Source organism: Mastacembelus armatus, chromosome 16 (genome assembly GCF_900324485.2).
Source record: "Mastacembelus armatus chromosome 16, fMasArm1.2, whole genome shotgun sequence".
In the NCBI taxonomy this organism is placed as follows: domain Eukaryota; kingdom Metazoa; phylum Chordata; class Actinopteri; order Synbranchiformes; family Mastacembelidae; genus Mastacembelus; species Mastacembelus armatus.
This window is the reverse complement of record NC_046648.1, coordinates 23,993,972-24,010,956: the sequence shown is the minus strand read 5'-3', so window position 1 is coordinate 24,010,956 and position 16,985 is coordinate 23,993,972.

Sequence of the window (16,985 nt, the reverse complement as noted above, 5' to 3'; positions counted from 1 at the left end):
TTTGTTCTTTTTCAGATATGACAGACGTCAGATATTTTGACTGTTAGATAAAGTGAAGAGCGATGAGATCAGATGTGTCTGCAGCAGCTCAGTGCACTTAATTACATTATCTGTCTGTGCAACCGGCACTTTAACTGGTCCTCAATTCATTAGGTACAACTCAATCAGTGGCTGAATGGGAGAGCAGCAGGCAGCGGCAACAAGTGTGTGTGTGTGTGTGTGTGTGTGTGTGTGTGCTCACATCCTTGTTTGTGTTCATTCAATTCATTTGTGCATTTGTCCACTTATACGTGGTGTGTTTAGGCCATTGTGTTTTCTTGTTTAATACCACACTGTATAAATGTGGCCTGTGTGTGTTCATGGGCTTTTCCTGTGTGTGTGTGTGTGTGTGTGTGTGTGTGTGTGTGTGTGTCCATATTGACTGACCAGTCATTAGGAGGTTAAATGGGGCCTGTTGTCCGAGCGCTCTGCTGATTAAGCCGGACTGGTCGGGGCTGGTGGGCACCCGTCATAAGCAGCCTCACCCTCATCCATCAGCCCTGACCTGGCCGCAGCCTGGCCCCTGGATACTGCAGGGACAATGGGGCCCTGGAGGATCCTCCTCTCAGGAACTGACCACTGCCACCATTATTCCCTGGACCTGGAGCCAAGAAGACTCACAGAGGTTCCTTCTGCTTTCTAACCCCGACCCCTACCCTTCTTGCTCTGACCCCCTGAGATGACCACTACCCTAACCCCCCAAAACCTGGATATATGTAGTTTTTAGGGTCTTTCTGTGCTCCAGGGCTGACTCCAAAATGCTGACCAAGACTGCAGCCATAGTTTGACTCCAACTTTTCTCGGTCTTCACCTAAAGCTGACCAGTGCTGTTAACCTCAGAGTGAGAATTAATTTCACTTCTAGATGCGCCTTCCCCTTTTTAACCTACCACTGCCAATAGTCCCCACAACATGGAGACATCATGAGCACAGTCCATTAGAACTGGAGATAAGCCCGGAGGTTCCTTCTCTCCACTGCTGATGTAAACATAGCTGGACCTTAACATCGTACTCCTGCCTTGAATGGACAGACTGAAAGACTGGACATGGCTACTAACACACCGGTGCCTTAACCTCCAGCTCTCTGAGCTGACCCTTTAAAGCCCCTTCTCTTTCCTAATCCTGGTTCAAACCTTGGTCCTAACCCTCAGATCAACTCTTAGAGCCCATCACTGCCATGACCCTCATGTCCTGGGGCCAAACTGCCCCTCAGGGCAAAGAAGATGACCAGAGCTGTTTTCATTCCTGAGCCAAAACACACAACGTGTCAATAAAACCTGAGTAACATTAACGAGATACATTTTCCTATTTTTGTTATATTGAAGCTAAACTCAGATTGTAAGTAAGTCTGGTAACATGGATCTCACAAACTCACACAATGATCTGGCAAAGAACAAAGGAACCAGGCAGGAATATAAATACGTGTAGAACAAAAGACCAAAGGAACACAGGTGGAGCTAATCCTAGTGATGAAACATAAAGCTACCTGGAAACTAAACCAGGTGAGACAGGAAAACGAAAGCCAAAATAAAAGTCCTACACAGGAACTCAAAACACAAAGCGGTAACAGAGAGACTGAGGAAAGGTCAAAGGTTTTTTTCTGCACATGACTGAATGAAATCACGGAGGAGGAGGAACACCTGGTACTGATCCAAATGGAAAACATCTTGTGGTCGTTTGGCTCCAGTCTTAGTTTCTACCTCTTCAGATTAGTGAGACTCAATGAGAAGCTGTAGAGTTTATGTGCTAAACTCCCCACATCCACCAAATAAAGACAAATATATAAGAAACAAATCACCAAAGGAAAAACCCTGTGCTCTACTCTGCTGATCCTTTCATTTACACACAGCTTCTTAACTTGTTCCTCCAACAAACCACAATAACAGTGTGACAGGTTCTACTTAAGAGCAGGAACAGGTGATTTCCCAACAATGAATATATACGGCAGGAGCCACTTAATAACAGTGACAGTGTGTTTTTAAATCAGGTTAAGTAAATTATGCAGCATCAGCACACGCACCCTTCAGGACAAAGCCATACCCAGACCAAACAAGCCCAAAGGACTCACCCAAACCAGATTCAGTACTTTAATGTGATCCGCCTTAAAGAAAAATCAATAAAAAATAATCAGCAGCCTGTGTCCTCCACAGCCACAGCTGTCAGATGCCGATCGTAATCAGATTAATAACCCAGCTAATAGCAAAACCTCTAAATTAAACGGACTCCGATAGTGTTCATTGTGTAATTAGGCCAAAAGACGTCATGTGGACACAGACTGGACATGACAACAGCACATTTAGGTTTCTGTATAGACAGAATGGAGCAGCATCAAATCCCAAAAACTGGAATAGACAGACACAGGACACACCCTGGTGTTTTATTCTATCGTATAGTAACAGTGACACCAGTGTGAGGATGGTGTGTGTTCTCTGCAGGTCAGGGTTTTACAGGTTCATGGTCTACTGAGATCTGATAGGAGGTTTCTTTACAGGCAGTCACACACACACACACACACACACACACACACACACATTGCCTGTGATGTCTTATCAGTGCACAGAGAGGCTGCAGAGTTGGTAACACTAACCCAGTGACCTGTTGGCCTTGAAAAGTGAAATGGATTTACTGCTCCTCTGTTTTCAGCCTGGACCTCTCTGATCGCCTCAACTGCCTTATTGTTGTCGTCCTCAGCTTTTATTACAGCACACAGTGATTGTGTGTGTGTGTGTGTGTGTGTGTAGTAAAATATATAATGGGTTACGGGGCATCGTGGGTTTTTCAAGGGCAGTGCTAAAGTTTATATATACAGGAGTAACAGTGAACCAGAGATCAGTCTCATGAGACGTCACAGGATTGTTCCAGCAAATACTGTTTCATGCTGTAAATCTCTGGCAAAAGAAAGTTACAGTACAGATGTTTGGTGTTTTATTGTGGTGTGTGTGTTTGAAATAGTGTGATTGTGCTTTAACAGCCCAACCAGATCAGTCACTAATGTCACTAGCATGATCAATTGTTTTCACAATAGGAGGTTTACAGACGCTAACTCAGCTTGTGTCAGTTGTTCCATCCACATAAGCAGCAAATAAAAAAGCCTTTGTCTCAATGAAAACACCAAAACAAGCTGTAAAGAGCCAAAGCAGCCGCAGCCATGGAGCCATCAGAAGCTTGAAAAGGTTATTACCAGCTCCAGCAGCTCACGCCACCATAGCAGTCTGCAGCCACTGTTCATCAGCTGTTAATGTGTGTGTTAGCATGTAAAACAACTACTTTGACTACATCCTTCACTGCACTCAGCTCAGTTTGCATGTGGATGAAAGGCCAAAACACTTTGTCCTAAAAAATACCCGAAGGAAGTGATGATCTGAAACCCAGAGTAGGCTCGGCTCCAGGAGATCCCTGTGGCCCTGAATAGGAATACGGGGGTATAGATAACGGAGGGATGGGACCCAGAATAGCTTGTTGTGACCTGTAGCAGTAACACACCGAGACATGTCAAGATACAAACACACACATGCAGCAGATGGAGGCACGTGGCTGCTGTTGCAGCAAGATGTTTGGCTTTGGTCCAGTTTCCCTGGCTGTCTGCCAAGCTAAACACTCACCCTGCACACACACACACACGCACACACACACACACACCCACACACACACACACACACTACCATTCACAGCTTAGTGCCACGCTCCGATAAAGGCTTCCCTCGATCTGGCTGGGTGGCTGTACATGCCTGTGTGTGTGGACAGAGAGAGTGGAGTGAGAGGAGGTAGAGTTTAAGTACAGTGAGAAAGGAGAGAGTAAACACTGATAAGTCCCAGCTGTGTGTGTGTGTGTGTGTGTGTGTCCATGCACCCACGATTGCATGCCACCCCCAACACACACACTAAAACACTTCCGAACACCCCCAACATTTCCATCAAATACATCGTCCCACACACACTTCCACCTCATCAAAGTGGTGGAAGTGTGTGTCCGTGTTCAGCCTGTGTGTGTGTGTGTGTGTGTGTGTGAGGGAGAGCCTGATCTGTTTCGTGTAAAGATCAGAAGATTCGGCTCATGGGCACGACGGAAGTGGAAGCCACACAGTTTGAAAAAACTAGAAAGACAGAAAGAGGAGGATGAAGAAAGATGTGGGTTAATGGAGAAAGCAGCAGCAGCAGCAGCAGCAGCAGCAGCAGCTTGATGATGAAAGCAAGTTCACTATTTAGTCCTGCTGCCAAAAACTACAGCGCCCAGCTGTTTTAGGAAATTAATGAGGCGTTTGGAAATGAAACTATCTATTTGTGGCTTCATTTAAAGGGCTAATGTGACACAGATCAGTCCAGGAGGAGAAGAAATAACAGAACATTGTGTTTTTATCGACAATATATAGCAAACAAACTAATCTTGTTCCTTACAGTTGGAGGAAAGTTTTTGAGACAGCACTTTTATTTAAATAAGATGAAAAAATATGAATAAATTACCTATTTCTAAGACACAAATGATCACAAATCTTATCAAATGCATTTATTAAAAAACACAAAGCTGCTATTCTTTAAATATCATTTACATTCTGTCCCAGAGTTATTATCTGCAGGATGTGGAAGAAGATTCAGCTTCTTCCTCCGGCTGGTTTTTACTCCACGCCCCCCATCGGGACTCTGGGACCTTATCCAAGACAGCCACGGTGTCTATCTAAATGCCAAATGCTTTTTTCTTTTGCTAACTTAATGACATAGTGATGAGTAATTAATGAGTAAACAATTATCATTTTCTGCTCAGCGTAACCCGACGTTCTGTCCCAGCACCAGCACGAGTTTGAATGAGCAGGATCTGCAGTGAAGCAGCCAACAACTGCTTCCTCTCTACCCCCAAACCACAGCATTTGCATAAAAAGATCAAAGTGTTTCATATGTAAATCCAACCTTAATGGAGCAGTTAGAGGTGTATGTTATCTCACACTGCATCATTCAATTTGTTTGTATAAATACAAACCAAACTCTGGTCAGGAAATAGACATCAGCAGAGCTTCTTCGACTTTTACCAGAACAACAAGAGCTTTTCCTCTGGAGGGTTTGTGTCTGTGCTGTGCTGTCTGAGCTAAAGTCTGTTTGTAGTAAGATCTGGGCAAAGCACAGACTTTATCTTTTAACAGCATTACTTTCACAGTAAGGAGATACAAGGCTACGTCTGAAATCTAAAATGGACAAGTCCTCATTCATGCCCAGCTGCTCCCTAATGGACTGAGGACGGTTGGAAGGAAGGAATTAAAGAGGAAAGGAAGGGAAGTGACAGAAGTAGAAAGGAAATTAGGATTAACTGGCTGACAAAGGCCAGGACTCATGATTCGTTTTGGAAGTTGTTCACAGGGTAATTCCATCGTGGATAAATATTATTGAACTCTGTGACATTTGACAGAAACTAAAAACTGTTGGTGATCAGTTGCCTCTTCGTCGCTCACAGTTTTTCGTTGTGTTTATCTCTGTCGCTCGTGTTTTCAGGCTCCGTGGCGGTCGGCATGATGACACACAGCTCTGTCTGGCCTGTGGTTTCCTCTCAAGTGGTCAACAGACCCCCTCACAGCAGTGCACACACACACACACACACACACACACACACACACACACACACACACTGGACACACGAACAAACACACACATGGAAACACACACATCAAGAGATACACATTTGGAGCAAACACACAGGATGAAAACATGCTGCTTAGGAACAAGCTGAATCACATGTGTGCATACACACACACACACACATGCACGTACACACAATTACATGTACACACTAACAGCTGTTTCCAACATGCTGAGGCGGTCTGGAAACCACTTCCTCTCAGCGGCTCAAACACATTTTATTCATTTGCTGTTCACTCAAACAGGCAGGCGAAGCACTTTCACTGCACACACACACATGGTCTGGATGTGTGTTTGTGTGTGTGTGTGCAGTGTTTGTGTGAGTGTAAAAATAAAGAGAGTGAGATGTGTTTTCACATGTTTGGATGAAATTTTAAAAGGGTTTGAAAGAGAAAACGACAAACTGTGCATTTATGATGTGTGTGTTTAGATGTGTGTGTGTTTAGATGTGTGTGTGTGTGAGCTAATAGTTGCTCTGATATTAATTGCTGAAACGTGTTAAGTGAGTGTTAAATTTATATCTCCAGGAGGTGTGGCTGGGATAAGTCTAATCACTCCACACACACACACACACACACACACACACACACACACACACACACACAGGTATGAACAACAATACACATCAAACACACTTCTTCTTCATGTCACGCCTGGTGGCCAGAGTCTGCTCGCCTCTGATTGGTCAACGCTCTGTAAATATTTAGAGGAAGCGGAAGGGTCCACGGTCCAGTCTGTCGCCACGGGAGACAGATCGCCTCTCATCCCTCAGCTCTACCTCGCACACACACACACGCACACACATCCCCGGTCTCTCGGATCTATAGCTGTGGCCGCCAAGTTGGACGGATCAATCACACACACACACACACACACGAACGCTGCATTGATATTGGACAAGGTGTTGATGTGCCACCCAGCTCCCGCCACCACCTCCAACCTCTGGATGACCTCTCACCTCCCCTCTGAGCCCCTCTGGCCAATCAGGGGTCAGGTCTCCTCCCTGACTCGGCCCAGTCCAGACACACGAGAGCCAGTTGTTCTTTTATTCTAAAAACAAACGCTCACACGTTGATCTGTGTGTTTAGATGCTCAGAACAGATTATTGTGTTTTTACGTAGAATGTAACACTTTGTGTTGCTGCTGCTGACAAGAGCTGTAACTTAAACACTTTGTCAATTAAACTAACAAGGTTTTTAAATGAGTTTGTTCAACTGTCCATAAGTTCACAGAACCGTCTTAGCAAAACCAAAATCTATTTATAAATATAATAATTCAAAACCTTTGAATTTATTTATGCGTGATAAATTACTAATTACTTTATAAAGTGTGTAACATGTTTCTAAAGCTGGTTTGAGATCTGAAACACTGAAATACTGAGCTTTATAATAAATCAGAGGGAACATTTAGGAAACTAGAGTTTTTATAACCAGCCTTGACAAATAGATGAATAAACTGTTCACTGCATATAGACAGAGGCAGCTATATACAGGAAGAGCCACCCAGTGTCCCAGGAATTATGGGGACATGGAGAAAATTGCATCTCGTACTTCATGTCTGCTGCTAAGGTTTTGCATCAGTGCTGGAAGTTCAGATTGTCCAGAAAGTCAGAAACTGTAAAACAGTGGACGTAAAACAGGATCCAGGAAATAAACAGGATCCAGAATCGTCCAGTATTGGTACTTTGTCCTGTAAACCGTGTGTTTTCACAGAGCACTGGTTTAATGTATGTGCAGAATCATCGTTACAGGCTGGGTGCTGTCAACTTTGACCTTTCACCTGCAGATTGGTTACCCAGGAACTAAAACTTATATCAGAAAGTAATTAGAGAGGAAAACATAAACGAGGCAGCACACACACACACACACACACACACACACACACTCACCCCATCGTTACCTCTCCACGTCTCTCTCTCTTCTGTCAACCGGCCATACATCTTCTGCTCCATTACTGCTTCATCATGTTGACCCCACATCAACCCCACAGCATCAGGCCTGACCCCAGCCTACCCTTCCTCCTCGCCGCCCCTCTCTCCGAGCTCCCTTCTTCCACCCTTCATCGCTTCAATATGCCTCCTTCCCCTTCCTCCGTATGAAAGAGTCATTGTGTGGAGGAGGCAGAGGGAAGATGGAGGTGGTGAAGGAGGAGAGATAAAAAAGGATGAAGGAGTGAAGAAAGAGGGGAGTGAAGGAGGGATGAAGAAGAGTCAACATTTATTTTATGGCAGCATGTTGGAAATCACCATTTTGAATCTTTGTGTTTAATTAATCCTTCAACTTACATCTGTAATTGTCTTCATCTTAGAGAACCAGAAATATTTCTAAGTGTATGTTTTACAAAGAACTAAATTACAACCAACATAAAACAGAAGTTACATAAAACTGAATTATTGATTTATCCTACATGAAACATTAAACACCTTCTCAGCTACTACTCAAAGTTTTTCAGTGCATCTTCAATTGACATGAGCATTAATACATTTTTTATAACAAATGTGAACATCCAATTTACCAGCTGAACTAGAATCAGTGTTTCTGTCTTTGCTTATTCCTTATTTTCATTTTTTTTTAGCTCATTTCGTCTAAACACCTTCTCACAGATTCAGTTCTGTGACTTTGTGCTTGTTTCCCACTGGCTGTAATGTCTCTCTCCTCTCTCTCCATCCGTCTTCCTGCAGCACTGTACGAGCAGGGAGATTAAACCTGTTTGTCTGCATCTCGGGGAGTTTGATGTCATTTTTACGAGCATGTCGGGGCATTCCTGACCGCTGTTCACCGTGTTTAACACACTTCTAATTAGAGACTCGGGAAAGGACAGAGAGCAGGAGAAAGAGAGAATGAAGGGAGGTGGAGGAGGAGGAATGGAAGAGAGTATTTGTGAGTAAAAGGCCGGGGAGGAGAAGAGTGAGTGTAATAGCTCCTATTAGCACATACCTTCAAAGAGCAACATGTTTTATAGACTCGCAGTGAGTAAAGAGGAGACAAGAGGGGGAGAAAGGACGGAAACAGGCATATTCAGGACTGTTGTTTTTCAGCTCTTCTCCCTCAGATCTGACTCGGTTTCTTAAATTATTCTGAACAAGACAGTATTTTTTGTATTACCTGCTATAGATTATAGATTTGAGCCGGCAGTGAAGCCCATTTTTCACTGAATTGCACATATGCTGAGATCGTTTCCTTCTCTCATATGTCTTTAACTCTTTGGTGTCTTTATGTGAAGCAAAAGGTCCTTGACAGAGCAGGGACACTGTGGGAATGAGAACAGGCTGTTTGCTCACCAGCTGCCCTGACTGAAGAGTAAGAATCTCAATAATTTGTCACTATCAGTAGTTGGAATGTAAAAATATAATAGAGTCATTTAACATTGAAATAATCTAGGATTGTAATTTCTTAAAAGGCAGCGATAAGAAGTCGTTCCTTCCTTCCTGTGAATGAAAAGATATTTCAAAGCCACACAGGTGGGGGAGGGAAGAGGAAAACCAGGTGAGACGACGGGATGTAATGGTTTGAGGAAGGGCAGAGTTTGTTTGCGGGCTTATCTGTCACATGGTGCAAACACCAAACTGCAACTGTTGTTGTTCCTGGACCCTCACACGACCTCGCCTATAATGTTTAAGTACACAAGTGTTAAAGGACCGACAAGAACCGATCTGGATATTTGCTAAGAACGGAGAACAGGTCTAAGAGTTTAGACCTCTTCAGACAAATGCAGCATGACTGAGCTGAGAGAAGGTGAAAAGGTGAAGGATCAGGGTGCAGACCCCTCTGATAAAATGTTCAGCTGATCAACAAGATCTACAGTTTACACAAGCAGCAGGTCAACTGTGTTACAATCAGGTCAACTATGACATGAAATCACACAGAGCTGCACGAAGTATAGGACGACTGTAAAAACGTTCACCAGCAAAGTGTGACATGAAAACCAAACAGGAAATGAAAGCATATGAGCATTTTTCACTCAGGGCTGCTCATGCCGACCCATCAGTGAGTCCCCTGCACAAAGAGGGACCGGAGCCCCTAACCTGTTACCCAACAGAGTCTAGTTACTCATTAACTCGCAGCATCACTTATCAAACACCTTCCCGAGGACACCTATCAACACCAGTAGCCTGCTAACACTAACTACTTCCCCTGTGCCTTCCTCCTGCCCTGTCATCAGGTGACTCCCTCCGCTCTTCCCCCACTCCATTTCCCAGCAGACAGGCCTTATCTGACCTTCGACCTGTGATGAGCGCAGATAGGGGAGACAGTCCACACTCTCTCACTTTAAAAACAACAAATCAGCCCTTAGCGGCTCTGCAGCCTCAGGTGACGATCACAGCGTTCATGGTTATGTTGGTTATGGTTATGAGTTAGCATGTCCCTCAGTAAATACAGCGAAGATTAGTTTTAATACATAATAAACAACAAACTGGAAAAATTCAGTCAGATAAAAAGACAAATCCTCAGTAAATTCTGCCCATTGCTCCTTTATTGACACGTTATTACTGAACAGAGACACAAACGACCTTAGATGCAATGTTTCTGTCAAGTCAACGCTGTGTCACGTGTTCGGTTTATAGCGATCGCTGCCCAATGCAGCACCTTATTTTGGTGGCAGACCCATCACTGTGCACTGAGCCTGACCTATTCAAACTAGTGATCATGGCGATAAGGACAAAGGTGAGACACGACGATACGAAGGGGCCGATAACTGCAACACATCATGGGTTAGTTTGAACAAACCGAGCAGAAACGCATCAACACACAGCTTTTACTTTTGTTAGCAGAAAATAAGATTTTCTGAGTCATTACAAGACTAAATGACTTGTTAAGGCAGATATGTTTTTGTGGCAGTGTTTCCTAACCAGAGGGAGTGGTGTGTGTCTCCATGTTAGCTTATGTACTGTACTGTGTGTGTGTGTGTGTGTGTGTGTGTGTGAGGGGTGTAGTTTGCTATGGTCTGATCTGACTGAGCTCTCAGTGTTAAGCAAACTGAAGTTGAAAGGGTGGAGAGACAGAGAGAGGTAGTAACAGGCAGGGAGTGTGTGTGATCCTCTGTAATTTGTCCAGGCATTGCACTGAGCCTGTAATTACCCTCCTGGCATGCACACACACACACAGACACACACACACGGACACACACAGTAAGGCACAGGATGTGTCATGATAGCTCATGTGAAAGACATAACTGCAAAACACAAATACCACACATGGCACAAAGCAGTAGTCTCTCTCTCTCTCTCTCCTCTCTCTCTCTCTCACACACACACACACACACACACACACACACTATATGTCCAGGTAACCAGGTACGTCTTATATCTGCAGCTATTGTGACACACTCACTCAAACACACTCTATCAGGGTGGTGAATAATTGCTGCAGTGGACACACTGACACACGGGACTGACTGTCTTCTCTCTGGTTAATATTTACTGAACCAGCCGCTCACATGACCAGAAACAAGACTGACGCCGTTACAACGAAGCTGACGATGTGAGTGAGTGAGTCAGAGAGGAAGAAAGATGAGGAGTTAAAATAAATCAAATAAGAAGACAGGAGGAAAGAAATGAATGTGTGTGTGTGTGTGTGTGTGTGTGTGTGAGGTAATCTCAGAAAGCAGGTTGTCTTAAAGCAAACAGGTGTGTTAGACTGTCTCCAGACGCACGCACGCACGCACACACACACACACACATTCCTCTTTTATGACATTACTTATGCACATTCAGATCCACAGGCAGATTAACATTAGTTTCTATTGTTACACTTACTATGAATGATCCACTCTCCTTATATAAACCTCAAAACTCAGACATTCAACAGCAGGACGAGCTTTATAAGCTGATGTTTGATCATTTGTGACTAATATCAATGGTCATCAATCACCACGACTTACGACAAAATGATGAAAGATGAGATAAGAACGACCACACGATCATAATAACACAGTCATTAAAACAGAGAATACAAAAAACCAGTTACAGCCCAGGTCAATCACTGGACGCGATTAGTTTTGAAGCTGCTTATGATGATGGTTTAAAACTTTCTGGATGATTGTTTTGGTCTTAATGGATCAATCTAATGATGTTCTTTACTTTTCTGATGGTCAGAAAATAAAATGAAATGACCAAACAACTGATCTGACTGAGTATTGTCTGTGTTTCCAAAGCGGTTTGTGCATATTTTTCTATACAATCCAGTCGTATATTTGTGACTCATTTTTAAAGCTTGTTGTCTTCTAGAGTGGAAAGCTCTGATGTTGTCTGAGATGTAAACCCTGGTCTACTTCACGTACAATCAGAGAAATCTTACACAAATATTAAATATTATTGTGTCGTTACACACACTCTACACTGCATATCAGCTGGGAGTGTGTGTTTATTACATGTGTGTGATGTAATCCCAGCTCTCTGTATCAACATGGGTTTAAACCCACAGGAAGACACACACACACACACACCAAACCCTTCAATCATTAACCTGCATCACACACACACACACACACACACACACACACGAGGACACATACAGAAACACAGCTTAGCATGTGACAGAAATGTGATTGAATTATCAACAGACACACACACACACACACACACACACACACACACACACACAGATACACTTCCAGCAGTTCAAGCCTGAAGATATGAAGCTGCAAATGCCTCAGTTAAGACCTGAGCAATCAATCACTGATAAAACACACCAGCTTTATGGTCTTGGAACAAGGTGAGCACTGTTTATACACACACACACACACACACACACACACACACACACACACACACAGAGTTTGTGAAATAGAAAGTATGGAGGCAAAGGGCTCGGCCTGCAACACCCTGATAAAACATGGTCACCAGGTCACAAGGTGCCAACACACACATCCAACAAGAGGAAACATGGAGTGGAGATTTTTAGAGACGTAATAAAGGTAGAAAATGATTTAAGTATTTGTTCTGTGTGTCGTCAGTTCTGGTCTCTGGACTGCAGCAACACTGGCAGCACCGAGGCTCCACCTTCTCACAGAGACAATAAATATTGATGCATCTTGTGTGCAGGGCTGACTGGGAGTCTCATGGGGAATTATACGTGTTCAGACTGTCAGTGGTCAGATTAGCACATTATGCCTCGTTTTATTTGACCACACCACTAAACCAGAATATGTTACTTCCCTTCAGTCTCTCTCCTTTTCCCATCATCGATCATTTGCTCAAGCTGAGGCATTTTCAACCCTCGTGGTGGGTTTCAGTTTGCAGAAGGTCGACTGATGTCAGTTTGCACCCAGTTTAATCTTTACATCCAATCTGTTTGCAACTGTAGAGCTTGACACACAGGTCGGAGTCCTGTCGCAACCAAATATACAGACCCAGGTCAGGTGTGATTATCAAGTTGACCCATGAAGGATGGATTGGTCAGAGCTCTAAGATAAGATAAACTTTATTAATCTAATAAAGGCTAATTCATCTATTAATCTAATCAATTAATTTAGTTCATCCAGGTTTTGAGTGTAATTGTTCAGATTCTGAATTATTTCTGAGGCGCTCACAGCAACAACAGATGTAACTAACAAATTTAGTTCAGTTTAATCTGGATACTGTCAAAATATTTACAGCTGCATCTGTAATTAATAATAAAACAATTATCACCAGTGGGGAAGTGGATTAGACTGCAGGACCTAGGTGAGAACACGTTATATAGTGTGAGTCTGGGTCTACATTAGAATCCAACCAATAATCCCCCCACCTAAACCACACACACACACACACACACACACACACACACACACACCAAGCTGGCCCATACACACTGACCAAACGGAGCCACCAGCACTGCAATAACAAGACAACAAGGTGACACACACACACACACACACAGATGGAGTCATGGAGTGGACGGATGGATGGGTGGGTAGGTGGGGGGTCAAACAGCTGAGGGTACAAATTGACTTTAATTGACTTTTGCACACACACACACACACACACACACACACACGCATACACAGAGAACACACACAGACGCTCAGGTAATGAACAGAGTGACACACACAGTAGAAATGACAGAGCTGTGTGGAGACACAGTGTCTGGCTCCATATTTAAACTCCACTCTGTCACAGTGTGTTTGTGTTTCTGAATCACTCGGCCTCTCTGCTTTATTACTGTTATTTATCAGGATTAATGAGCTCCGACCTTCACAGACCAACCTGACGGGACAAAAACACAAAACCCAAATTCTTCCATCTGTCCCGTTTGATCATAGAAGAACGCCAAGAACTCACTGATGTGGTATTCATGACCTACTTAGTAGAAATTTTTGTTCATGAGCTGTGACTCGGTAATATCGGAGGCTTCCATCCAAACATTCACACCTACAGGTACTTTAGAGTCACCAGTCATGCAGACACAGACAGAACATGAACAGCCGACTGAAGTTCAGATACTGTAAGTGAATAAATAAGTTGAAACTAGACTGAATGGATGTGAGACACTCCACAAACACAGCAGGTGATGTCCAGAGACTCTCTAATCTTAGTGTAATTAGCTCAGTGTGTCAAGACCCTGAGACCACATTAATCTGCATAAAGTCTAACACCACATTTCAGCTTGTTTCTGCATTTACCTCCGTCCACAGGTAAAGAGGTAACTGCCCTAATCTCCTGCACACGTCGAACACAGACAAGCCTCAGTAGCGTTCCTGTAAATTTCTAACACTTATAGTAGAAGAAGAAAGTTTGGACTTATGGAACGTTGTCTGGAAACAGTTCTGTCATTTTGCTGTGTATCTTCTTTGTCTTCCAGATTAAGTTCAGGAAAAAAACTAAATATTTTGGTCTCTGAAATAATAAAATGTCTCCAAAGCTCCAGTGGCAGGTCTCAGGCTGGAAAGCTTCATGTCAGGGGAGCAAAAACGTGGTTTGAGCCTGGACGGAGAGAGGAAGAAGCTTTTACAGATGAACTTGGCAGCTGTTCGTGTTAACGTCTCATGGAACTACATGAGTAAAATTCATCCGAAACAAATGCTTCACCTTGATAAGGGGCACGTTATCTTCAGGGATCATGTTTATCTGGGCTTATGTGTGTTCAGAGGTTTCATCACCAGCTAACACACATCAGTGTGTCACAGTGAGAGTGACAAAGAGGTGCGAGCCTTTTAATTACACAACTGACATGTGTAGGAGAGCAAGGAGTGGTGTGTGTGTGTGTGTGTGTGTGTGTGTGTGTGTTTGGGCACAGACCAGGCCCTGACCTTGTGCGTTAGCGTATGGATGTACATATGAATGTTTTTAACCCTCTTTGTCGGTGTGAGTGTGTGTGTGAAATGCGAGGCGTCCCAGCTATCCCGGGCGGCTGTCCGTTAGCCGCCTCACCTGTCGCACGGCGCAAAGCCCAAAGCAAGCACGGCGGCAGCTGATGGGGTCAAAGTGCATCCTGGAGTGTGTGTGTGTGTATCAGCTATTGTTTTTCTTTCTCCTATTTTTCACCCCACCTTGTGTCCAGTAACTCTAGTCTTTTTATAGCTGCTCTTTTACCCAACACACACATACACACACACGCACACACACACACACACACACACACACACACACAGTGAAATGTTGGCAGTGAAAGCTTCGCTGCTCATGTCGATTTTCAGTCCTCTCTCTCTCTCGCTCTCTCGATCAGCCACACGCCCGCCTGTTCTCTGCTTAGCGCCAAAGCACCTTCACTTCACACACACACACACACACACACACACACACACACAGAACAACCACAATTAGGAAGAAGAATTATCAGCTTGTATCCACCATGTTTGGTGATTGAGGTTTCCGACATGTTACAGACAAAAAGGTGATTTGTTGAAGGACAAACACATGAGATTAATTAATACATTCAACTGAGTATCAATTAGAAGGTAAGTGATTATGTAGGATAAATGATTATGTAGGATAAATCAATCAATAAAAACATACCCCCCAAACAAGATGGTGGCTGATTCAAACTTCATGAATCTAAAAGTGGAGAACAAACACCAGAGCGACTCAAAAAGTCAACAGAGGTGGTTTTATGGATTTTACTCGTCAGTCTCAAAGTTTGGTCTCTATCTCCATCAGCCTTCAGCTGATCTAACAGCAAACAGCTGATGCACAACAGGAAAGGTGAGAAACTACTTATCTGCTCTGCATACACACTTACTGTTCTAACTAGGAGGTGCTGTGGTTTCCACATCGACCAAACACACATGATCTTTATCCAGTTCTCAGCTGTTTAAATCTAATATTGGTACAGTTGGACTTTATTTCCTCTTTTGATAAAAGATTTCTATTCTTAGTTACGCTCAGTCCAGTCCGACCTTTTGACAGACTGGTCCCAGTGATCACCACTAAACAGAAAGAAGACTTTAGTTTGACTAATCTGAGCCAGTGGCAGATTGTCATCAGTCCTGAGCAGAAAAGCAGCAGATCCTCTTATGAAGTGAACCTGCTTAAAGGTATAAACAACTAATTAGCTATTTATTGGCATTGGTTGTTTTTATCTGTTAATTAATACACTTTTATGTATCACACACGCACACACTCGTGAACGCACACGCTGAGAAAGACAAAGGACAGGGTGTGTGTGTGACTGTATCTCTATTCCTGTCCTGTAACAGGGGTCAGAGGTCGCAGCAGTCCTCATGCTGCTTTTTCAGGCAGTAAAATCTGCAACTGAATACACAAGTCAAGGTGATTGGAAGGGCTGGGGGGAGGGGAGGGGGGGTGTTCATGTGTGTGTTGTGTGTGACTGGTTTTTAAGTTATTATTATTATTTGAGAGATGAGTCTTGGTCATTTTAACTTGTTATTGTGACGTTCATGTTTTTTTACTGATTACACTTATATGACCCATATTTACTGTTTGGTAAAGGTTTAGGTATAAAAATCATATAATAACGTATTTTTTTATAAAACAAAACTTTTTGGATTTAAAATGTATAAAACTTATTCCTCAGATTTAAATGTGAAGTTTAGATTTTGAATATCAGTTCAGAAACACATCATGTCTGCAAAATCATAGAAAGACTGAAAAGAATAAGTGTGAAAGGAAGAAAACACACACACACACACACAAACACACACGCACACACACACACACGCACACACACACACACCTGTCTGGGCAGCAGCTGCCCTGGGAATCGATCTGTCACTCCTGGAGCGTGGCGAAGATGAGCCGCTTTTGTGTTTGTAAAAAGAACGTGTTATATCTTAGTGTCTGTGTGTGTGCATGCCTGTATTAATGCATGTTAATTGGTGTGAAATGTGTGTGTGTGTCCGTTTTGGCATGCTGCTCTTGCTCGAAGCCTGGAGATCTGAGCTGACCGA